We start from the raw sequence: 25799 nt of genomic DNA, 5'->3' as shown, positions 1-25799 counted from the left end.
CTGTTTTTGCTGCTCTTGTTCCTCGTTTGTTTCTTCTGGCTGGGTGATCTTCGACCCGCCCCGCGTGCGCTCGAGCTGTTGAGAGATAAAGGCAACACTAGTAATCAAGGAAGACACGTATTCGTACATTTCATCACCAAAAACATTTGCAGAGCTGTCATAGTCGGTGAAGGCCCTTGACGCTGGTGTTCATGGAAGGAGCATCTGACGTCCAGTCACCACCTTGTGGGGAGTGAGGTGGTGATCAGATCCTGGCCTATTTCTCAGCTCAAACAGAGCCAAGGGGAGGCAGTTCAACCAGCGTTTCTTAGTTGTCTGCTGTATTTTGGCAATCTCTTCTTTTAGTAGGCTGTTCAGGCATTCACAGACACTGCAGGTGGTATGCGCACACAAACTTATGTTTTATCCCAAGCATTGCAGTTATGTGCTCGAACATTTCATTAGCAAAGTGTGGGCCATTGTCTGACCACAGCACTTCGCACACTCCCCACCTTGGGAAAACTTCCCTCACCAAGAATTTAGCTGCTCTGAATGCATCCGCAAAAGAGCAGGACCCAGCCTCAATCCACCTTGAAAATGGGCACACCACTACAATCATATATCTTTGTCCTTGACATACGTTGATCATGTCAACGTAGTCAATGTGTAAGTGCAGGAAGGGTCCTTCTGGCCGGGGTATAGTACCTTTTATCACTTGCAGTGTGTGACCGGCTGTAAACTGTTGGCACGTTAGGCAATTGCTGATAAATGTTGCAACATGTGAATTTAGCTCAGGACAGAACCAGGCTTCCTTTATTCGTGCTGCAATCACTTCCTTCCCTATGTGTGCGGGATGGTGTAGCTGAGCTAGGGCTGTTTCCAATAGTGCTAGGGGCATCACTACCTTTCCTGTATTACTCTGACGCCACAATGCATCTGTGGAGACATTGTGCATCCCTTTTTTACCCATAGCTCCTTTTCTGCCATAGGTGCTGTTGCCTGTAATTCCAGTATCTGCATTTCAGGGATGTGTGTGTGTACCCATCCTTCATCAACATTTGTCTCTCTCCCATCCTCCCCCTATCTTTTCCTTTTTCTGGGGGGGTCCAAATTTCTCCAAAATACGCAGCATGTTTAGCATGTGCATCTGCTGTTTCGTTACCTTTTGGGATAGGGTCATCCCCGTTGGTGTGGACCTGACACTTTACCAGGGCTATCTCTTTCGGGTCATCAATTACTTCAATTAGTTCTGCTCTTCTGAACCCTCTCCTTTGCCATTTTATGAACCCTGAGTGGACTGTTGACGTGACGTATGCACTGTCAGAATATATTGTTACTCTTTTATCAAAGCTCTCTTTTAATGCCAAAATTAGGGCCACTAGCTCTGCGGCTTGGGCCGAGTAATGTTGTGGTAGTTGAACACACTTTACTGGCACATACATCCAGTCTTCAGTCAACTTAACCACTGCTGCTCCTGTCCTTCTAACACCATTGCTTTTGTCTATCATTGATGACCCATCAATGTACATTATTTCTCCCCCTGCTAGCGCATTTTCCTCAACTTTTCTTGTGCTGGAGTAAAGTTCAATGGCTTGTGTGCAGTTATGAGCATAGCCACCATCCTCAATTACCTCAGCTATGAATCTTGCTGGGTTTACATTGCTGCACCTTACACTCGTCAACTCTGGCCTGGAGAGAATTATTTCATAACCTGACGCTCTCTGGGTGGTCAGTGTGGATTTAGGTTTGTTCAAGATTGGAAAGAGGGCCTGTTCCACGAATAGTGTAGTAGGGCACCCCATTGTTATCGATGATGATTTTTCCACTGCAAAGGCTGCGGCGGCCAGGCTTTGTTCGCAAGGGAAGTGACCTAACATTACAGGGTCCAAGTGTCCGCTGTAGAAAGCCACGGGTTTGTGTCCCATGCTTGTTTTCTGTGTCAGCACTGCCTTCATTACTGCTGAATTGCAATGTGAAAAAATGAAAAATTGGTGTTCAGGGTTTGGAGTGACCAGCACAGGTGCTGTAGATATGGCGTGTTTCAATTCCTCAAATGCCTCTTTCATTTCTCTTGTCCACCCCAACTTTTTGTCCCCTTTTTGAGCTTCTCTGAGTGCTTCGAGCAGGGGTCCTATGTATGAACTGTAGTCAAAGACCCATGCCCTGCAGTAGTTGCATAGACCCAGAAATTGCTGTAGTTCTCTCACTGTCTGTGGTTGTGGTGTGTTGGTTATGGCTAGTGCTCTTTGTGGTGCAATGTTCCTTCCATGCTGAGAGATAAGTTAGCCAATGTAGAGTACCTGTTCCTGACAGTACTCTAACTTTTCTTTGTCCACCTTGTACCCCTTCTCAGCTAGCACTGTGAGCATCTTTACTGAGTCATTTCTACATCTTTCTTCAGTGGTGCTGCAAATGATGATGTCATCAACGTATTGCAGCACTGTGCTCTCCTTCTCAATGTTTCCAAAATCCATCTGTATTATTCTGTTGAAAATGGATGGTGACTCACAGTACCCTTGAGGCAACCTTGAATGTTTCCATTTTGTGTTCCTGTATGTGAAGCTTGTCAAGTCTTGTGAATCTAGGTGCAGAGGTATCGAGAAAAATGCATTTTTGAGGTCAATCACGGTAAACCGTGATGCCTCTGCTGGTGTTCCACATAGTATGGTGGCTGGGTTTGCTGCTATGGGGTACTCTGCCTCTACAATGTAATTCAAGGGCCTAAGGTCCTGGATGAAACGCCAAGACCCTCATTTTGCTTTGCGCACTGGGTACACAGCTGTGTTGCATGGTGATTCTGATGGTACTAATATGCCATTGTTTATCAGGGCTGTTATTGTTTCATATATGCCCTCATCTGCCTCTTTTGATAGTGGGTACTGTTTCACCCTGGGTAATATTTCTCCCTTTTTTAGTTTTATTTTCACTCCTCCAATGCTCTTTATGCAGCCAAAGTCATATGGGCTGGTGGTCCACAGGGATGCGGGTACTGCTGCCATGTCTTCCTCATAAAATGGTACTGGTGTAGAGGCAGGTGCCTCTAGTGCCATTGCCATTTTTAGTGCCACTTGCTTGTATGTCACTCTTAACCAGATGTCAACAATCATCATAAACACCATCTCTCCTTCTCCTTTATCATCTGGAATGAGCTTCTCATCAGATACCTGTGTGAGCCTGCACCCCTCAGCCAGTGCTATTACTGCTCTCCAGGCCCTCCCCTCCCTGTCTTGGGCATGTACTGCAATGTAATCTGCAGTTGCTATTATGCTCTCGGTGCTAACTGAAATGATCTTACCCTCTGGTTCACTTGCTGGGGTCTCTGGTCTGAACAAGTATGCTGCTGGCCTTCTCCAAATCTTGCCCTCAATTCCAGGCATCCATGCAAATGCCATGTCTGTTCCAAATTGGAATATCTCTCCATCTACAGGCTCAGCCCGAGCTACTGTGGATGGCGCCGACGAGGCCAGCTCCAACGTTACACACAGCGAGCGGCTTAAAAGTGCCTTAAAGGCCCTTTCTTGGTCGCCCCACCCATGAAGGGGCAGGGGGAGGAGGCAGAGGTCAGCCCTCAGCAGCATGTTGGGCATTCAATAAAGAAGGATTCACAAGGACAATGTGCAAATTTAAACATGAGTGCAGCAGAGGCGCAGGTCAGCATCCGATCACGCATTGTTTTCAGGCAGGGGACAGAGGGAAAGGGTGAGGAGTGGGGCAAGGAGGTGGGGGGGAAGGACCGTATGCCAGTTAAAGTTGGGGTTTCTTTAGGTGGGGACTCAGTTTATCAGAAAGGATGGGGGGCCGCGAAGGTTGGAGAGAGGTTTGAGGGCGATCCCAAGGGAGTAGGAGGTGGGTGAGGAGGAAGACGTTTAGGTAGTGCGGGGGAGGGCCGCGGGGGTGATGTAACTGAAAACTGATAGGGGGTGGTGGCCGTCATTGGGAGGGCACGGAAGATGATGGTGAAGACCTTACGCTTGCTGCACGACAAGGTGAGACAGCTTAGGGGTGGACTTGAGAGGGTTATAGCGGCACAGAGTCAATATGGAGAGACTCACAGAGGTTAAGCGGATATCGCAATTTCAAGCGTACGGTAGTAGCCCCGGCTCGCATGAGTTGCAGGAGACAGGGCACGCGCTAGGGCAGGAATTGAGTACGCACATCACTGGAGGAACTTGGTAGATGAGGTCAAGGGAGTTGCAAGATCGGCTTGGTTTAGTGGCAGAACTGGCTGGGAAGGAAAATGGTGCAGTGGAAGTAATGAGGAGAGGTGACTGCATGGACGGGGGTGCACGAGGGCCCCTGGTGCACTTGGTAAATATGGTGTAATGGACGCAAGTGCAGGAGGAGCAAGTTATGTGGCTTGGACTGCATGGACGGGGGCGCAGGTTTGGCCCCTGGTGCAGTGGCGGAGAGGAGAAATGAGGAGATGGGTCTGCATGGACGGGGGTGCACGTGGGCACCTGGTGCAGGGTGGGTAACATGGTGCAATAGTAGTAAGGTGATTGAGGGTGGGGGGTAAGTGTGAACAGGAGGGGGTAATAGGATAGCGGAGTAAGGAGGTCTGAGTGGGGGTAGGTGTATTGGTTAGAAGAAGGGGGTTAAAGATACGAATTAAGGCGGGCCAGGAAGGGAAGGGCCGGGGTTTTTTCAGAGTGTGAGTAAGGAGTTTGTCAGCTGAGGGTGGGTTGTCTTGGGAAGTCAGAGGGGGGTAAAAGAAGGGTGTTTTTTAGGAGTTAAGTTTGGGTCTGCAGTGCTGGCAGCACATGTATTAGGGGGTCAGGAAGAGGGTTTGGAGAAAGTGGGGGCGCGAGCAGAGGTGGGGAATGTTGCCTGAAGGAGGTTAGTGCAAGCCATTGGGAAGGTAGTTGGAGGGGGACTAGCTGAGAAGAGGGAAACGGGGGGGGTGCTGGGATAAGGGAAGTTTAAGGGATATAAGTAGAGATTTCCTGGGATTGGGGCAGATTGGGAACGAGGGCAGGAACACGGGGGGGTGGTTTGGCAATGGTGAAGCAAGGCTCATAACTATTTTCTTTTGCAGATGGGGGCTTGAAGGAGAGGTTAGTTGCCGTAGACGTGGAATTGCGGCCATCGAAGGGTTCATTGGGGCTGGGAAGGTGGGGAGAGAGATCGGGGGTTGTTTGGACACAACTGAGGATGCAGTCATAACTGTGTTTTATTAGATAAGGGGCTTAGAGGTGTCTATTTGCTGCCCATGTTGGCGATCGGAAGGGAGTGTCATGGAGTTTCGGAGGCATTTATAGTACACGCAGGAGGAATGGCTTAGTAAATTAATGAGTAGTAGCTTTGCTAGAGAAATAACAGGGGATCTAGCTGGTTTTCGGGATTGGGGCTCAAGGTAAGGTGGTTGGACAAAGTTGTTGCTGAGGAGAGTTGCAGGGGGGTGGTATTTGGAAGGGGCAGCGGGTAGGTCTAGGAAGAAGTTAACGGGTAGTTGGGGATGTGGTTGGGGCAGTGGGGGCACAAGTGTTGGTGCTCAGGGACACAGCTGTGTGAGGATTTTCGTTTCAAGAGGAGGGAGTGCATCTATCGGTTTATGGGAATAGTTAATGAATTATGGGGTGACCTGGGCGGTCCAAGACATAATACAAATTGAAAGTAGAGGTAAGTTAGGATAGCTGGGGCAGAAAGAACACCTCAGGGGACGTTTTTTCTGGTGCCGGGGGCATGGCCATTTTTGATGAGGGGGAAGGGAAGCACAATGGGGGAATAGCGGGGGAAAGGATGGGGGTGGTGCTGTTTGCACGAACGGGCTACGCCGGGGGTGCAAAGAGGGGGAACAAGTATTAAAGATGGAGGAACAAGTATTGAAGATGGAGGGGCATGGTCCCGGGGAGAAGATGGGAGAAAGCGGGAAAGAAGGCTGAGGAAGATGGTAAGGAGACAGTAGGGAGCAAGGGATAGGTAGGCAGGAATGTTTATTTAATTGCTGGGGAATTGAAATGGTTAATTATTAATTTGTTTGGCAAGTGTTTAAAAACAGATTTGTTAGTCTGTAAGGCCAGGGGCCAGGTTAGCGTTGATTTGTGAGCTTTGGCCTGTCACATTAAAGCAACCTTTTCCACTACAAGCAAGTCTGGGTGTTTTGTGCAGTAAGCCCAAAAGACCGACCCCCTCACCCCCCCACTCTCCTCACTGCCTATAAGGACTCTCTGCTCACCCTGACCATAGCTACCACTAATCATTCAAGGCATGGCCAATCAACACTAGAAAGGACTGCTTTAGCCTTTCAGGTTGCATGCTTTCTATCTGATTCTAACGAGGCCTCAAGAAGTCAAAGTCTTTGCTTATGGTCTATGAGCTCACATGAGGATTAAAGGTGCAGCTTTCCTACATTTGCTGACCTCATGTAGGGTGGTTTGGACAAAAATACATATCCATTTTTGTTTATGCAAATCTGCAAATAATAATCACTGTCGTCTGATACATTTGATCAAATCAACCGTAATCTGTTAAGAAGTAAAAAATAAACACAATTTCATAAAAGTGAAAATAATTTATGAAACAGATGTTGCTGCTGAATAGCCTTATTTACTGCGCAAATACTATTAAACAGTAATCTATTGCTGCTTGATTGCTACACAAATATAAAAGGTGCCAAACATGGCTGTTATAGTTAGTATTTATGTTCTTTCACCATGAAGTGAAACCATTGAAAGCATTTCTATTTCGCCATTGTTACTATTCTCGGGTGGCAGGGGCAAGGGGGCAACGCCTCTGCACTCTCAGAGACACTGGGGCTCAGGAAAGAAAATATGCACATGGAATAAGCTCAGTTCAGTTATCTATGTGCAGCTTGTAACCACAAGTTCGAATCCAGGCCTGCGTAACACTGTCCCTCGTCCCTCCAAAGTTAATAGACCAAACGCAATTAATGTACTTAATAAGAACAACAAATATGAATACAGTGCCTAGAGGCAGGCGATGGTATTACTAATGTGCAGAACCTTTACTCTCCAAAGAAATCTCAATCAATATAAGTATGGGTTTAATATCAGAACAATGCTTTCTATTTTAAAATGGAGACATTTCGTTTCTCTTTTGTGTAACCCTTACTGAGCAATGGTGCATTGAATGTGTATTCTATTAACACATCCTTATCACACATTCAATGATATATTTATTCACCATTATTAGAGAATGCATTTAAATATATGGGGGGAAGGGGAGAGTGCACACTTATTAATTCCTAATGGGAAGCAACAGTTGCCTGGCCCACACATCCCTCTGGGATCCTTAGGCTGGAGAGAAGTATGAGCGATGTGTATTTAATTTCTAGAATCTCCAAGTCTCTCTGTCAGTGATATTTCGTGCCATGTGGCCAGTGTCCTGGGCGCACAAAGGTACAAGTGCCCTTGCACTCTGAAGGTAGTGGCTACTGGTCAGCAGGGCAGGGTTCAAGACCATCTGCGCCCCTACTGGCCTTGACATCTGCCGCCAGACCTGCAGAGGGCCGGCGTGGTGCCCATTCAGCAGCAGACCCGCGGAAGGCTGAGGGCGTGACCCCAGGAAGAGATCGCTGGAGCTACGCGGGTCAGAGGCGTGACCTCGGAGTGAGAGTTCAAATCGTCCGCCCCGACGGGCATAAAGTTACCGAGTGGAATGGAGTTTCCGCGGCCCAGAAGAAGGGCCAGTAAAAGTACCTTCCCTCCCTGTGAATGGGCCTGCGGATTTTTGCTGATGGTGAGTGATGGTAGCCAGTTTCAAATGGATTTTCGCGTGTGATCTTTTCACCTGTCCTGGTGCCCAGGTCAGAGGCTTAATGCAGGGCCATCTATCAAGCCAATGGCAGGAAAATATTGTCAGTAACGTGATCCAAAGCACTTACATGCCTGCGAGTAGAGACTAAAGCAGCAGGGTGGGCTATTAAGACTGGGGCACGCGTTCGGGAAAAGTGATCGAAGATTCTTTTATCGTGAGCAATCTGTCATATTCTTCAAATCCAACCGCGCTTTTAATATGCACAAAAACCACACACGACATAGCAGAGCACTGGTTTTCAAACAGAATTAATACATGGGGAAATGGTTAGCTTTGGACTCAAGAGTTTCATAGGTCAAGCACATAAAGAGTATTGAGACTAAATCCCGGTGTGCAATGTTGTTTCTAATTGAGGCAACGCATGGGGTACTTAATTTACATCTGGTGTACCTTAAAAGTTATAATAAGCATGCCTCCTTTATATGTAAGGCCCACGGGTGTGATACTATTAGGCGCGTTCATTACCTGGCTTTTTAATGTGCTTGTGCATCACGGCCCCAAAACGCACGGGCATTTCAAAGGTAGTGCTGTATTGCGATCGCTCGTCCCGCACGACTTTAGGTCAGGCGAAAAATCTGCAACGAGCAATAATTATAAGAAAATAATAGCCTTTGTTGGGCAGAGCTCTGCCTCATTAGCATGGACTATGACTGCCACAACAAGAAGGACGGAGAACACAGGCATGCGTGGCAGATAAAAGCGGCAGCAGAAGATGAAATGAGTGCACAATCTCCTTTATTGTACATTCCCCTAATGGATGCCTCTCCAGGCCTCCAGGAGCGAAGGGCCAAGCTGTAGGGTGCTTCCCATCCCACTGTGTACATCCACATGCGTTGGGTCTACACGTGTTTGCAATTAGTGAACAGTAAATGGCCGATTTCCAATGATTTCCTCCTGTAAATAATCGTCCACCATCTACCTCATGCAGGCCCTTTAAACGTATCTTTTCTTCTTTCGCCAAACATGAGTCATTATCAAATTCTGGGGTTGACTCCTGCGCTGGTTTGATGCTGTGGGATGGAGTAATAGCAGATAGTATAATTTTGAATATTAAAGACCACGCACTTATACACAATAAAAATGCTTAACTTCATAACATTTGTTATAAACAACCTTCCCTTCTAATATTTATTTATTTATAACCCTTCATTGAGATCACACCCAAGGACGTTACAAAACAAAATCATGACGGCAATTTCACAAACCAAAATTATACTGAATACATTTGGGAAATTCACCATCAGACCCGCCGCCATTTACTAGCGACAAAAAGTTTTGCCAACCATACTATATGGTTTGGAAACAATAACTATAGTAGAACTTTCTGTCCTAAATAAATTAGAGGCTACATTTTGGAGGGGTGTTCTACATCTGCCCCAGTGTGTACCCGGACCGTGGTTACGGCATGAGTTGGGTTTGACGTCCTTGTGTGCAGTATATCACTGGAGGTTGTGCGCCTTATTTCGTAAGGGCCTGACTTATGTAAGATCTGATAATGTATTAGCTACGCTCTCAGCCTACATGTTATCATCAGAACATGCCTTTGTTAAAAAGTGGGTGGCATACGTCTATAGAATCTTGGCCAGAGCAGACATTAGTTTAGACACTCTGCTTGACAATCCTGAACGAGCAAAAATCAAACTATTCAGGTGTGATTGGATTGAGACGAAAAGGGAGTGCCTTGGGTATAAAGATTTCCAAGCTTTGATTTTTGAGCACAAAAAGCTCAATGTGCTTCCACCATATCTAAATCAAGCACCTTGTCCTCAATTAAGAACAACCATCATGAGCCTACGATTTAACTTAGTTCAAACAGGTGATATTCTCACTAGAAGAAAGTTATTGAACCCGAAAGAGAATGTGTGTAGATTCTGTGGAGTACGTGAAGCTAAAGAAACGTTAGAACATATCATAATAGAATGTCCACCACTAAATGAGTTGAGAAACAAATATTTTTGCAAACATATGACATATCTCGGTGCAATGCATCCAGAAAGTCGATGGTCAATAATCTTGTCAACGAATTCCATAAGTATTCGAATAGCAACATTCAATTTCATTTCTGCTTTAGACTTGGAGAACGGTGTGTCTTAGCAAAAGGGTTAGGTTAACAAGAAATTTGATGGAGTAATGTATGATCTCATTTTATAAGAAGTGCTTTGACTCACAAGAGTTATCCTATTGTCTGCTAGATATTTTGTTTTCATTTAGGTTATATATATGAATCGTTTTCATTTTTCTGTTCCATTTTGGTATCTGAAAGTGGTTTTATTCTCCTTTTTATGTTACTTAATCATTCTTCTTTGTTTTTGTTTTATCTGACTATATATCTTATGCAATGTTTAACATATGTACATTTATTTTTAATGTATGTTTAACATCTGTTTCATTCACTCTATTTATTTTGATCGTGTATTTAATATATTGTTTAACAAATCTACATTTTTATACTCTATGAAATAATGTATTGATTTATATTGAAAAAGTTGATTCTTCAGCTATATTCAATAAAAAAAATAATAAAAAAAAATATTTATTTTAATGGACATTAAGATTCCTTTTAAAAGTGTTTTTTTTTCAAACATTAATTAACTGGGCCAGTAGTTGCACACAATAAGGCGGAGAAACAGAGGCTGGTTCTCTGTGTGAGCAAGGAGAAGGCCACTGGCCAACATGTGCTAATCCTTTGCAATTCTGTTATAGCAAGCGGGCTCGATGCACGGCTCAGAGTTCGATGGGCAGCACGCTATATGAAGAGATTGCATGTGCGAAGACCGAGGGGGAGTTTCGCCCCAGAACCCCAGGGCAAGAGACGAGAACCTTAGCTGGGGGAGAGCCAGGAGACCGCCCGGGGTGCCACGCCCCACAGGGCACCATTAGCCCCCGCCAAGCCAGCTCAGGGAGTCTGGCGTAGTGGGAGAAGGTGTGGCAGGCAGGCTTTTGCTATTAAATGCGACCATTGTGGCGGGCGTAGTTAATAACAATAGGGTGCTGATATCAGCACCCTATTGTTATTAAATGCGCCTCTCCGCCGCCAGCGCTTTTAACGACAAAAGGGCGCATTAGACCGCACCACGCCAGCTCGGGGAAGTCTTTCAAGGGCTCCCCCGAGCTGGCATAGTGGCAGAAGGCGTGGCAGGTGACCCATTGTTATTAAATGCGCCCGCGGCAGCAGAGCGCATATAATAACAATACCCTACACATATGTTAAAAAAAGGCATATGCTGGCCCCGCCATGCCCCCTGTTGACCAGGGGCACGCGGGGGGCGCCAATTTGGCCAGGGTGCTACTGCCCCAAAGGCCGGCCCTAAGGCTGGCACTGACTGCAGTTATCCTTCTCAGTCAAGGCTGCTGTGCTGGTGTCGCTTAAGATAGTGGGAGCAATGTGTTGGGCACCTGCCTCAAGGCAAGCCGCTGGAGACAGGAGCATTTGATCAATTAAGTTTATTCCCCATTTGTTGCACATCAGGAGTGATCAGATTAACCATTACTGGTCTTAAGTTTGGGTGTATTTCTATCTTATGATAGCCTCTGTCAAGGTAGAGGCTGGAGAGCCAGGATGACGTTTTCAAACTCCTAATCTAATGTGTGTCCCAGGTGTCGCTTTCACTGAGTGGCAGAGGCGTTGTTGGGGGCATGGGGGGTTGAGGGGACTATAGCCCGGGTCTTTCGGTTGTAGCCCTGAATGGAAGCTCAGGGGTTACAACCAAAAGGCTAGCTAGACCCGTGTCCCGACAGTCCCGACATTAGCGTAGCCCCGGATCTTTTCCAGACCTAGCAACACCCCTGTTGAGTGGTTGTGTTTGGGACCCTCATGATGAAAGTCACACTCTGTTGCCCAACTTGGGCTCAACTACCAAGGGTGTGGGGCCTGTTGCTTCCTCTAAACCATCTAACCATCACCTCTTTTGTTTTCCTGTAGTCACCCTGAGTGGGACAGGTATGCTCAGATGTGGGTCCTGTGTCTGCTGGGCCTAGAGACCCAAGCTACTCCTCACTGATGAGGCCCAACAAGGCTGAAACATGTTTGGGGATGCTTGTGGTCTCGTGCAGAAGGGATGTGACCTAGCAGTTCAGGCTGGGCTGCCCCTTTTGGTGTGGGACCAAGCCTGATTTTCATATGGTCTTTCCTCTCTTGTAATGGCTTGGCAGGTTGAAGAACAATGGTCTGGAGGGTTGCCCAGAGCAATGCCAGAAGTTATGATTAATTCTAAACCTTCCAGCCATCACCTCTCTTGTTTTGCTGTAGTCACCCTGTAATGAACTCATGGTGGCAACAGTAAAGACAGACACAAGTGATCACAGTTCAATAGTGTTTATTAAACTGTATAGGTAGGTTGGAAAAACGTCTAATCTAAACCTAAATCTAAGATGGGAACAAGCTTCAACCATCAAACAATAATAAGGCAGTCCCAGTGGCGTCTTGTCAAAATAAAAAGGCCTATACTAAAAATAAAATATTGCCATTCCTTACGCTAAATACCAAAAGAAGTGTGGCATAATGTTCTTAAGAAAGAAGGAAGTGTTCACAAATAATAAGTCAGGATGCAGTAGTCGGGGTCTCCCTTCCCCACGTTTTCAGCACGTGACAAGGTAGGATTTTGGAACACAGCACACGCCCCAGCTTTCCCAGCATGAGCCAACAGTTCTGCTCTCAGCAATCAGGATCCTTTGTGGCTAAGTCGCTTTTCTATCAAAAAGTCTCTTGCCTTTGTGGACCTGATGTAACCAAAAATATTATTTTCCACATGTACATAGGGCAATGCCTTTCACCCTTAGATCCCCCTCTTGCGGGCGTAGATCCCTCTCAGTATTTGCTTCCCTCAGCCAGGTTCTCTATGGTTTCTTAAATCTCTTCTGTGATATTCACAAATCTTAATGTCTTTTTGAACAGTTCACTGTGGACATCCCTCGGACGGGTTCACTCTTGTCAACACACTGTATATGGGGACTTTAGACTTTGCCCCCTCTTCATTGGCATCCCTCTTTCGGGTTCACTCTTGCCAATCTTGTCAATCGTGCCTTTTTCATTCAATTCTTACAATGCAGGATTCACTTCCCTTAGCATAACGATCATCTGTCGGTCAAAGACTTTTGACTGTACAGAGGATTTTACAAGACCCCTGTATGACCAATTTGACCCTTTTCTTTGCCTTTTCCAAGGCCTTCTGGTACTGGTAGTTTCAACAATCGGGTGATCGCCCAGAGTTTTCCTGAGTGAGCACCCACCTGGTGCCTAACTCCTATGTTGCTGGTTTTCCCCCTTTTACCATCAATGGCTCGTTTATTTTATATACTTTATTTTGTATTTTCAACATCAACAAACAATACAACATGGAGTCCGGTTCTCTCCCCAGCACCTGTATTCCCCAACAAGCATCACATTTGAATCCCAGTCTCAAGCAAGTAAGGAATTGGATGACTTTCTCTGCTTTCTAATGTTTTATCAGTCTGCAACTGTCATCAGATAGTGAAAGTAAGGACCCCAAACCTCTGGGGACGTACATGTAGGGGCATGGTCCTGATGAATGCTGTTTCCATGTCATTGCAGTAGGCGACATCTTGGAGCCACAACCGTGCATTGGGTGGGCGGCCTCTCCCCCATGTTATAGCTACCGTTCTGCGTGCCAAGACTAGTAGCAGTCCCACTAACCGCCTCATGGCGGGTTGTAGGGGCTTAGTACATCCCAGTAGTGCAGTAAACAGACTCAACTCTAGCTGTTCCCCCACAATCAACGAGATCTTGGACAACAACTCTGGCCAGAACTGACTGACTCTCTGGCATTCCCATGCAAAGTGAAGGAAGCTTGCTGGGCCATAGCTGTATCTAGTGCATGCCTCTAAGGTGGACTGGCAATGTCTGTGTAGCCTGGCTGGGGTGTGGTACACCTGGCTGACAAAGTTAAAATGAATATGTTTATACCTGGAGTTTATACCAGGACTCTGCCTCAGTATATAGGCCCAGTCCTCATCTTCAATGGGGTCTCCAAGGGATGTTTCCCACCTTTTCCTCTGGATTTCCATCCCACCCATCTCATCTACCAACATTTCTCTATAGATCTGTGAGGTCAACTGGCCATCCCCCTGCATCTGAATTACCCTGTGCAGTAGTTGCCATACTGGTGGTTGTGCTGGGAACAAAGGAAATAAGGACTTAAAAGTGTGGCGGAGCGAAAATACACAAATATATCAAGGGCTGAGCCAGCTCCCCACTCTTTTGCTTGTTGTATCGTAAGGAACACTCCATGCACAAACAAGTCGCCCAGAGTTTCTAGTGTTAGCTTGTCCACCCATTGCAGATATACCCGCTCACACATTAAGGGTAGCCCGGGGATATGTTTTGCTGGTAGGAGGGGTGAGTATCAACTGGAAATGCTACCTTTCGCTGCCATCTTTCTCCATATTGCATACGTGATCAGGACTACATTTAGTGTGGGCGGTGGGACCCAGAGTTCTCCGACAACCACTGCTCGTAGCAGATTGGGGTCATCGGAGCTCGCTCGATTTGGACATGTGGGCGATCAAAGTGGGAGGCGTACCAGTACCCCAGGGATTGTGCTTGCGCTGCCCAGTAGTAGCGTTCTAAGTCTGGTAGGGCTAAACCTCCCTTTGCCGTTGGTTGTATGAGCGTTGTGTGGGCTACTCTTGCTGGTTTCCCAGCCCATAGTAGGTCTAGGATTAGGTCTTGTAAGCGCTGAAAAAATGCCTCCCGACAAGGGGAATGTTAATGAATAGATACAAGTTTGGGCAATATGATCATTGAACAATGGATATGCGCCCTAGTAGCGTGAGTGGAAGGTGTTGCCACCTTGTTGTTTTTTCCCAGAGTGTTTCAATGGTCCTCCCGTAATTGTCACGAAACAGTTCCTCTCCGTTTCTGGATAGCATCAACCCTAGGTACCTTACGACGGAGGACTCCCACCCAAGATTGAATTTGTCTCAAAATTTCCTGGTTTCTGTCGTAAGGGGGAACATCACTGACTTGCTAAGGTTGATTTTGAGACCTGAGTATACCCCATGTTCAAGTTGATTTCTGGATAACTAATGAAGAGGGCCACATCATCGGCATATAATGATATGATTAGCTTGTGTGTTTCCAGACAAAGTCCTCTCCCAATTTGTCGCTCTCTTAGACCCGCAGCAAGCGGTTCCATCGCGAGAGCGAATAGTAGTGCTGACAGAGGGCAGGCCTGTCTGGTCCTCCTTTTCATATTGATTTGCGCGGACAGCGCTCTCCCCATTGTAATTTTGGCGGAAGGGTTCCTGTAAAGAAGTGAAACCAGTTTCATGAAATAGGCCTCCAGCCCTAGTTTCTGTAGTACTGCAAAAAGATATGGCCATTCGACTGAGTCGAAGGCCTTTTCCGCATCTAAAAGTACCGCGACTGCTTGGGACGAGGATTCAGAGCCTCAATGATTCCGAAGAAAAACGGCGAATGCCAAACAACGTGTTCCGTCCGGGTATGAAACCCACCTGATCGGCCAGTATCAGCCATGCATCAATGGGATTAGCCGTTTAGCCAGGACTTTGGCAATACTTTGTCGGCTTTTATTAAGGAGATCAGCCTAATGGAGGCAGAGTCTTCGACGGGGGTTTCCCAGGCTTATGTAGTAATATCACATTAGCTTTGCACATTGTGGGGAGCAGTGTCCCCTTTTCAAGTGCCTTTTCGTACACAAGGAGGAGTGGTGCCATGGTAGGAGCTAGCGCCTTATAAAATTCCCCTGTTAGTCCATCAGGGTCAGGTGATTTGGATCCTGGTAGTTCCTTGATCGCTGCTTATACTTCGTCGAGGGTGATCAGCTTATTAAGAGATTCACGTAAATTCCCTTCTACCCAATATAATTCTGTTTCTTCAATGTAATTAAGGGCTTCGGGGTCCCTCAGGCATTTGGAGCTTTACAGCTCTTGATAGAAGGCACAGAATACTTCTGCAATGTTTTCTTCAGAGTAAACTATATCCCCTTGTGGGTTCTGTATACTGTCTATGAAGGGCGGGCGTCTATCTGCAGCTATCAGCCGTGCCAGGAGCGCTCCTGGTTTCTGGCCTTCGCCACACTGTCGCACTTGGTGTCCCTGTGCCAAAAACCAACATTTCTCGATCTGCGTTTGTCCTGAACTTATCGAGTTCCTCGCGAAGACGTGCCAATGCTTGGGGTTCTTGTTTTTCTGTGTATTCCCCCTCTATTGCTTTAATCTGAGTTTCCCCTTCGGCGAGTTCCCTTTTGATGACCCTCGAGATTCTGCTTTCCTTGGCCATGCAGACCCCTCTGACCTAGGATTTGAGCCTCCCATAAAACCCACCTAGAGGAGACCGATCCCTTGTTATGCGTGGGAAAGGTTTGAATCTCTACTCATCACTCTTGGGCAAATACCGGGTCTTGGAGTGGACCTGACTTGAACCTCTAGGAGTACCCCCCTCCCGCCCATCTCAGGTGTTCACTGGAGAGTGGTCGGAGAGTGTTCTAGGAAGAATGTGACTGTCCCCCCAGTGGAATCCCCCTTCCCGGGAAACTAGTAAGTAGTCTAATCTGGAGTTTGAGCCGTGTACCCAGGAGTGATACGTGAAATCTCTAACCTTTAGGTGGCAGAGTCTCCATGTATCGATTAGGTTATATGCCGTGCAGATTTCCTGCATCTGAAGGCACGCTTTGGTCATCCTGCTCGGGGCCGCACTTGACCTATGCCACAGGGGGTCTAGATTGGTGTTCACCCCACCTCCCCAGATGATCGTGGCTGTTTGGAACCGAGCTAGTTGTGTCATAACCCAGTCAAATGCGTTTGTGCTGTCTATATTTGGGCCGTATGAATTTACCAGGACTGCCAGTGCCCCCTCGAGTACTCCATGCACCAGTAATGTTCTCCTAACGTCGTCTCTAGCCACCGATATTAGCCGAAACTTCACCCCTTTACTTATCAGAATTGCTACTCCCCTGGCATAGGATGAGAAGGAGGAAAAGTATCGTGACATCCCCAGCGTGCACCCCACCTACCCTCAGAGGTAGTGAGATCGGTTTCTTGTATTAGTGCCACATCAATCAATGTGGTGCCTCTTAAGATATTGAGATATTCTCAGAATCTTGGCGTGTTTATTCCCCCACTCTTATGTTCCACGTTGCTACATTAAACCCCATCGGACCCTAGTGTATCTAGTCAATGAGGCTAGAGTCTTCTGAACCACTACCTTCTTGATATGGGTAAGTATTGCCCGTTCCATAGGATATGTCAGTGGAGTGAACTGGCGAGGTCTGGACTGCCACAACCATAACTGCCCCTAAACTCCCCTCTTCCCACCCTCTGTTCCCCCCCTCTCTGTGGTCCCCCTGTTTCCCCTCCCCCACAGGCAACCCCCAACCCGCCAGTTAACGTTACCCACCCCCTTAACCCATGTCCCTTATACAGTGCTGAGCTTGGGGCGCTAGTGCCCGGCCAAGTCCACATGCTCCCTTTCTAACTAGTGTATGAGTGCACCTGTGGCATTTGGGTCATATATTTGAGGTGTGTTCAGTCTATTTAGTATTCGCTTTGTTGCTTTCCCTTATTTGCTAATTTATACGACCTCAACGTCTAGTGTTTACAGTATTGCTTCCCTATTTTTTTCAGACAATACAACCTCAGTCCGGGTCCCTCTGGTCACGGTCATCTCTCCGGGGTCTCGGGCCGTTTCGAGGGGAGTGGCTGCCGATCTTGTCTTAAAAGGAGCTTGTTGCCCCTGGCGAGGTGAAGAATTGTGTCCTCCCCGCGTGCTGGACTCTGAGCTTCGCTAGAAAAAGCATGGAGTATGGTATGTTGCAGTCCCTCATGCATCTTTTTACCCCTGCGAAAGACCATTGTGACGCTTGTACCACCGTTGAGAAGTCTGGGTATATTTTAATCTTGTCACCATAGTTATGGAGTTCCCCCTTTCTTTGGCCAGTCGAAGGATTGTGTTGCGGCCCCTATAGTTGAGAAGCCATGCAATGATCGGGCGGGGGCCAAGAGGCGGGTATGTGGTGAGCTCTCTCAACCACAAACAATTGAGATAGTGTGGGTCCTCCGAACAATTCTTTACACATAGCCTCTACGAATTCTTCCATTTTGGGAAGACCCTGCCACTTTCTCACACTGGCTAGGCGAATATTGTTGCATCAAGCTCTCCCCTCCCAGTCTTCGTTTTTGGCATTTACCGCTTTCACCTGGACCTCTAGTGCTGACACTCTGGCTACAAGCAAGGTATTCCTGTCTTCCAGCCCGGATACTCTCTGCTCCACTGCATCCAGGCGATCGCCATGTTTGTCAAGCTGGTATGCTTGCAGGTTAACCTTGGAGGTTAATGAGTCTCTTTTGGAATCGAGGCCTCTCATGCCAGTCTTGAAATCTAACAGGATATCTCGAATATCTATCTGCGGGGCCTGGGAAGCACTCTCTCCGGTCTCTCCCTTTGACTCGCTGGGGTTGCGGTCTGGGGGCTTGACGGAAGGTCCACTTTTAAAGTTGAGTTTCCGCTGTAGTTTGTCCGATTACCCCATGTTCGGTGACTGTCGCTCTCGGGATTGATATGGTCTGACCAGGGAAGATCGCAAGAGTCAGAGGGGCCCAACCTCCCCTGTGACAGAGCAGCACAGGTTTGATTATTTATGGCCTCAGTGGCAGGTAGGTTTGCACAACTATGAGCGCATACGTTGTTCTTATTTTCTGCCAAGTGTTGGCTTCAGACTGGAGTAGTCAGTTGTATTGTTCCGCACCCCCTTTAGGGAAATTGGGAACTGGCAATGTCCTTCACTAAAGCATCTCGTCTGTTGTCCTGTCTGGGCTGGCGTGGATTACCGCTGAGAGATCCAGGTTCGTGCCTCCCCTTTTGTCGTACTGTGCCGATTACAGAGCTTTGGCTCTCCCTCAAAACACACTGTTGATGAGGGTACTCAACGTGTGGTGCTCTGTTTTCTTCCACTTGGGTTCAACTTAGTGTGACACTCTGTCGTTATTTCAAAAGATGCTGGGGTGTTACATCAGTGTCACAGTTTCCCCGCACGTCACGGTCCTGGTAGCAGTGTTAGATACCCGACGGCTGGCCTCCTGATGTTTATTTTGGGGAGGCAGTGGATTCAGCTGGTTCCCTGCTGCTGCTATATGTTGGTTAGCCAGTGTACATTTCAGTGGGCCGGAGCAGCTGGATTAACCCTTTTATTAGCTTGTCTGTTGGTTCTGCCCCTATACACTACTTTGTGGTGTGTTAGCCTACTTCGTTGGTGTCTGGGTATTCTTTCTGGCCTTCTCCCTCGCCGACTGTGTGATGCGTCAGATGGTTGGTGCTTAAACGACTATTGGGGACGGGTTCTAGACTGGTTCTGTTCCCCCTACCACGCATCAGGTGAGTGTGCTGTTGTCGGGCCTCTAGTTCCCCAGCTGGCTTTTCCCTCTTTATTACGGTATAGTGAGGCAGTGTATTGACCTTGGGCTTCACCTTTAGTCACAACACTGCCTGCCGTATCTGCTGTCTTGTAGCCAGACATTTAATGGGCACCAGGGGGTGGGCTCCGAACTGCCACCAACCCCATGTCTAGAGTTGGGGAGACGGAAGGCTGCCTCAGTCTGCTGGTGCAGCCCGTTGAATCCCACTGTGGGTGGATGGCTGCGGAGGGCGAGCGTTTCAATCTCCATGTTGAGCCTGGACAGCAGGAGACTGTGCGTAGCAGCAGGGTCCCTGAGCTTTCCTTTCACGCCCCAGGGCTGCCACCGCCGAATGGCAGGAAAAGGGCCTCGACGTTGCAGCTGGTGGGGGGGGGAGGGGCGAGGGACGCTCCTCCTCTCGGCTGTGCAGTTTATCGCAGGGCGGCTCGCAACACACCGAGCCGTCAGGGTTGTTAGCTTGGCTAGTCGTGTGCTGCCTGTTGTGTGGCTCCGTGGACCCCGCTGACTCGGCCCCCTGCACCAACTGTCTTACCCGGCACCACAAGTGTGGGGGCCCGTAGCGGGCTCGACACTGCCTCTACTCCGCTCTGCTCTGATTCTCAAGGGAGGCCGATGTTGGAGGCTTCAAATCTATTCAGCCGTGTAAGGGGGCTGCATTCCCTTCAGTGCGGGATATCCTCTGCCGTCCCTCCCTCGGTCCGATAACTCAGGCGAATGCTACTCCCGTCTGTTGTGCCAGCCTCTCTCAGTTCTCATGCAGAACATGCTCCCCCACTCACTGGCTGCCAGACAAGCCCTGCAGGGCCGATGGTTGCTTCTTGTGCTGGCCTGTGTGTGGGCCGCCTCGCCCTCCGGACTTCCTGCTGCAGCATTGCTGGTTACTACTCTGCAGTGGCAACGCTGAGGTTGCGCCTGCTGACCTCTCACAAGCTCCTCCTGGATAGAGCTTCTGCTGTCCATGCAGTGCGGGGGTGAGCCTCCAGACCCCCAGATCTAGCAGCACCGCGGTGAGTCAGGCCGCTTCTCAGGCTTTCCGGGTAGACCTCTGGTGCCACCACCAACCTCACGTCGACCATTGGCTCCTGACTGCAGTCTCAGCCATTCCCGCACCCAGGGACTGCCGTCACTCCCATAGTGCCGACCGAGGTGGCCTCCCACGTGGTCCTTCTCTTACATGGGTCTCAGGGGCAATTTAAGAGACTTTTGGCTCCTCTAATGCGTTGTTTCCACTACCACAGACGCTATATTATCAGGATTTCTGGAAGCTCTGCACGGAGCTCAAGGAGGGGCGGCCCTCATGGTCGGGCTCTCTAGCGCCACCCTACCATCAATGACTCTTTATGCTTGCACAGTTCAATTAGCCGTTTGCTACTTTTTGCTCAACACAGTTCGGTTTCTTATCAACTCTCATCTCGACTCATCGGCTGTGATGAACCGCTTGGCTTTCTTTCTCTTTGGAGTCAAGGTTGGTACTACGTAGACAAGCGTCTCTCCCTGGCTTAGTTATCAGCAGAGGAGGGTCTTGTGTTACGTTGACATCTGCTGCAACACACACTGGCTATTGTTCGCAGTCTTACGATTCCTTCAGCAGAGGTTAAATGGATCTTGGTCGGAAAAGGCAAGGTCACTTCTCTCCTTGTCACCCTCTCGGTTTGCACCTGCTTTCTGCACTTGAATTGCCGTGCTGAGTTAGTTCTCACGTTGTGCGGTCTGCGTTGCTCGTATTGCGCTCTTGTGCTCCACCTTTTATCCCTATGGGGAAGGGAAAGGGCCGTTTGGTGTGTGCTGTTCTGGTCTATTGGCTGACTTTGCATGACCCTGGTGTTGGGACATGTCAGGTAAATGGCTCGAGTGTTAGTCCATCATCCTTCGTAATATGCGAAAGCATTTGCGTCGGAAAAGGGTGGGTAAAGTGTTTGCGTATTCGAGAAAAGATGTCATAAGAAGGGGTCTCACCCGTTGGTGCCCCACTTTCACTCCCTGAGGACCCCCCATCTAGGTGATCCTCCCTCACTAGTCCACCCCAGGAACTGGATCGAACAGCGATGGCCGTGTCCATGCTGCCTGGAAGACAGACCCCTGGGGACTATTAGGGAGACACCTTCAGGTTTCTCACAACCCTGAGTGGGACGGGTATGCACAGACATGGTGCTGTGCCTGCTGAGCCTAGAGACCCAAGCTACTCCTCACTGATGAGGCTCAACAAGGCTGAAACGTGTTTGGCGATGCTTGTGGTCTTGTGCAGAAGGGATGTGACCTAGCCGTTCAGACTGGCTGGTCACTTTTAGGATGGGAACAAGCCTGATTCGTATATGGTATATCCTCTTTTGTAATGTCTTGGCAGGCAAAGAACGATGGTGTGGAGGGTTGCCCAGATCAATGCCAAAGGTTAAGATTAATATAGTGTCCAGCTCTTCGGCCACTCTCTTTTAGGTGTATGCCCACTCTTTGCGGGTGTTGAGCTACTGGTGTCATGTTCTAGTCAATGTTTTGATTCATTTGTGGTGCCTTTTAGCTTTTTAGTTCTTCCATATCATTTCAGATATTTCTTCATTATGGATGCCTTTGTTTAACCCCCGAAGGCAGTCTGTTCAAGCCGAATGTTGTATTGCCCATGCGTAGGACCATTTTGAAACTGAAGAGGTACGTGCGCCACATTGTTTTATTCAGTAAGTGGATGTCAGCAGCGATCGACAGATCACATTTGTGCAGGATGCCTGTGAACATGCCCCTTCACATGAAAAGGTGCTTGTGAACATACCCATGCACATGAGAGAGACATCAGCGCCCGGTTGGTAGATTTTCACTCAACGGGCGCAGGGATTAGTGGCAATCCATCTGCACCCCTTAACATTGATGGTGGGCCCCAGTGTCGATAAAGAATGTAATCGTCTGACATCCATCAATAAGTTCACCTTAGGCTGTCCTTCTCACAGCACTTATTGGTCAAGAGGTATTCCTGCTCCCTGTAATGAGAGTTTGTAGAGTTACCCCTCATCTTGGGGGTACTCCGGTCGGTAGTCACCACATCATTTGGCGCGACCGGGGAGGATTGTATCCACAAGTTCTGCTTGTATCTGGGTGAGGCCATCCCTCTGCACACCACATGGAAGTGGTTGGATCCTCCGCACTTGCTGCAGCATTGGCCTATGGCTAGGCATGGCCCTTCATGTATGTATGCTAGGCGCACCAGTAGCAGACCTGTTCTTCCTAGTACATCTTGCCTTGTCTGTTTCGGTGTGTTTCACCTGAGTGTTTCACATGTGTCTTCGAGCAAATGCGAGCTACATACTACGTCGGGGTGGGCAAGAGTGCCTTCTACGGATGCATCCTGCAGTTCCACTTTTTCCAGGACCCAGGATCGTCTGCAGAGGCAGTGGCTTCTTAAGATGTTTACTGAAGGCAGAAATCCTCGATGATTTGAAGGTGAATGGTTTCTTCATTTGGGAAATGTGGCCAAAGCACAATGCATGACTCTTTTTGCAGTTATTTACATTGGTTTAAGGCACACCACTCATAGTCAACATTGCTCTGGACAACACGGCTTCTCTTTCTTCTCCTTGCAGGTAGGCTTAGAAAATAACCCCCTCTCCCCTCGGCACCGCCTCGCAGCTTTGAAACCCCCCAAAATGCATACACAAACAGGCCTTTTTAAACCAGCACCTGGACTCATACTGACTGCATTTTATCCTTCTTCTCCTTGCCTTGCCTTTTTTAGTCTTCTCACCCTGTCATAGCAACCATCGTGTACCTTAGAAAGTCCTCAAACATCTTGCGCGAACAGACCTTTTTAAACCTGCACCTGGACTCACATTGACTGCAGCTTCACTTTCTTCTCCTTGCAGGTGGGGTTAGAATCTTATTTCCTCCTCAAAGCCACTATATTGCACCTTGAAACGTTCCTCCACAACCCTGTCTGCAGCTCCTTACCTCGATCCTGTGATCTTCGTTGCTTTAGAGAGACTTAAAAGATGACTGCCATGTTATTCCCAATTTATATCTGTTTTCTGTTGAACTACTACTTGCAGGGCACTTTGGAAAAGTAAGCTACTTCCTTGTGACAGAAACAAATCACACAAATAACATACAATACGAACTCCATCACACAACTCCACAGAGACAACTATTTACATACAGCTGCATTCTTCTCACCTGCAATTCTACACCTCTATGTAGCCCCTATTGTCTGGCCCTGGTCTGAGGCAAGGATATGTGCCTCCCTTACCCCGGACCAGGGGCATTCCCCAAGGAAACCAACCTCCCCTCGTCCCAGGTCAATTGGATATGGATGGGCTCTGCATCTTCAAATCAACAGCAATTTTTAACAGGAGATGGGTTACACCCTGAGCTCTCACCTGAATCCAATGGGGCACAGACACCAATGTGATATTGTTAGTGATCCCAAAGGGCACACATCTTTATTTATAAAAACACATACACTTTATACTAACAGTCTTATCACTAATCCCCCTTCTAGGTTCCTCTGACGTGAGAACTTTTTAAAGGCGTCTGCCCTGTCAGCCCAGCCGCCCTTAGCAGGGTCAGAAGGCAACCAATATGGTGGAAGACACTCCTAACCTACACCCGGCACCACCCACAAGAGAGATGAAGTGAGACCAGAGGATGGCCTCAATGGGTGGTTTCACTTCACTCACCTTCTTCACACCAGGTTACAACAATCCTCTATCCCTTCACTACTTAACTCTATACACAGTCCCCGAGTTATCCCCTAAACAAAGATGAATATACTCTATACATACGTATAACTATAAATATGCACATGCAATTAAATGTGCATATAAATGTACACAAAGAATGACAATAGAATATAAAACACTATTTTACACTGGGGAGACTGCTGCAGTCAGCCAACTATTTTCAGTACCTTTCCTGTGGGTGGTGTATCCTGGGGTGGAAAGCGGGTCTGCCCCTGATAAAAAAAGGGCTGTGTACCCCAAGTTCCTGGTCTTCTGGCGTGTCTCCTTCCACCATGCGGGGTTATTCGAACTCACCACGGCTCAGCGCCAATGATGGATACATCTGGTCTGGCCCCTGTGCGGGCTGACAGCCATCATAGCCCTCTGAAAGCCCGGGCTGCTCCAGGCATGCAACCCGTGCTCACAGTAATGCTCAGGCTGTGGGGGATGCTTGAGGCCACAGCCCCCCAGAGTGCCAACTATCATCTTCCTTTTCTTCCTTCTCCTGTTCTTCTCTTTTTGTAGCCAACCATTTTCCAATGGCTTTCTTTTGAATTTTCTCCCCTGCGCAGCCCACATCTACGGCAGGGAAGTTCTGTTTCTTATTCGTCTGTCTTTTCTTTTGCCCCTGCAACATTCCATCCAGCCCCATGGTATCATGGAATCAATCCAGTCCACCAAGCGCATAGAAGCACATCCACAAACCCTATATAAATCATTTTATTTCTCACACTCTGCTGTCTGTGTCTTTGTTTCATCATTCCACTTAGGGGATAAATATGCAGCTCTGTCTAGCCAGGCACTATTTGGGTCACAGGCTTCATGGACACACACACACAGGAAATTAGTGACCTCATTACCATACACTGCCTGACTTGCTCTTTTTCAGAGACGCATGGCTATAACCCTGCTACACACCTGTCATCCCACACATGCACCCCCATACTACCTGATTCACCCCAAGGACTGTCCACACAAAGCAGGTGGTGTCATTGCCATTATTTACAAAGACTCACACTTATCAACCCCACCTATCCACCATACATATCCTTTTAATGCCCTTGCACCTAATTGCTCCCCTCTATCGCACCCATAACCCACTTTCATCCACCTCATTTACTGTCCCCCAACATACAAACCCAACTGACATACTGAATGGTCGAACTACCACACTGAATGGTCGACTTCACTACTAACAACCACAGCTTCCCATGATCAACCATCTACCTGGGAAATGTTTTCCCAGGTGCTTCCTGTTGGGATGCAAGTGCAACGGCTCAACTGTGGAAAGAGGTTTAGGCTGCGTAAATTGTATTAGCAAGAAGAGTGGGTCATGTAGTGGCAGTTTATTGCCAATTAGTTTAGGCAATTCTGCACACGTGTTATTTGTAGTTAGTGTGACACACCTTAGAGGGCCTCACAAAGCCTTACATGATGAAAGAAGGTACAACATTGTAATAAAGTTGCTTATTATATTTAGAGGTTAGAGCCAGGGCGTGATCAATTAAGTTTTGTAACTACTAATAGTGATTGATGTTGTGCTCTGGTTGCATTAAGCAGATTTTAGAATATGCTGTTTTTTTATATCCAGGAAAGCTTTTTGTAGCAGGTGAAAATGTAGCTTTAGTGTCCAGCAGTGAGATAGGGTGAGGGCTGTGTTGTAGTAACATGAGGGCTGTGTGCCGCATGAGCAAGAGTTATGCCATTCTGGATTAGGCCTCGTTAGAAGTTGCAGCTTCTGGTAGTTGGAGAATTAGGCCACCTTTTGGAACTTTTTGCTCTCTCCATTTAATTAGAGAGTATGCATCCTTCTCTCCAGCGAGTGTGCAGACCTCCAAGGTAATGGAGGAAGGGAGACGCGCAGGACAGATAGCAGTTAATTGCACCAGGCCGAGCATCTCACAGAAGCTGAGAACGGAATGTTGGTTTCGGACAATTAGATTAGTGCTGCGGCTG

The sequence above is a fragment of the Ambystoma mexicanum genome, chromosome 7p (genome assembly GCF_040938575.1).
Source record: "Ambystoma mexicanum isolate Mex_15411 chromosome 7p, UKY_AmexF1_1, whole genome shotgun sequence".
NCBI classification, from domain to species: Eukaryota; Metazoa; Chordata; class Amphibia; order Caudata; family Ambystomatidae; genus Ambystoma; species Ambystoma mexicanum.
This window is presented reverse-complemented; position numbering follows the sequence as displayed.